The sequence below is a fragment of the Penaeus monodon genome, chromosome 19, assembly GCF_015228065.2.
Source record: "Penaeus monodon isolate SGIC_2016 chromosome 19, NSTDA_Pmon_1, whole genome shotgun sequence".
Taxonomy (NCBI): Eukaryota; Metazoa; Arthropoda; class Malacostraca; order Decapoda; family Penaeidae; genus Penaeus; species Penaeus monodon.
This window is the reverse complement of record NC_051404.1, coordinates 47,854,710-47,855,129: the sequence shown is the minus strand read 5'-3', so window position 1 is coordinate 47,855,129 and position 420 is coordinate 47,854,710.

Sequence of the window (420 nt, the reverse complement as noted above, 5' to 3'; positions counted from 1 at the left end):
TTCCCTTTTTACTTTTATTATAGCTTCTGCGAGAATGACGTATCATGAGGATGTGTCCTAGCAGTTTGTTAGATGGTTTTAATACATTTCCAATGCCCTCATCCTCCCCAAAGAGAATATCATCGTCATCGTACAATATTCCAGCTGTGATTGTATCTTTGTTGTCTGTTTTTTTTTTTTTTTTCTATATTTTGATTATTTAATGTTTTTTTATATGTTTGTTGGAGATGTATAGCCTGTCCATATTTGGAGTTTGATTTCAGAGCTTTATAAACAGCTTTCTCTAATTGTCAGGGACTAAAGCTTCATTTCCATATACTTTTAACAGAACCTTTTACACAGAGATTCCTTGGCCTCATCCAGAAAACTGCAGAATAAGGGAGTGAAATAGTTTACAGTTACTTTGAAGAATGTGCTACC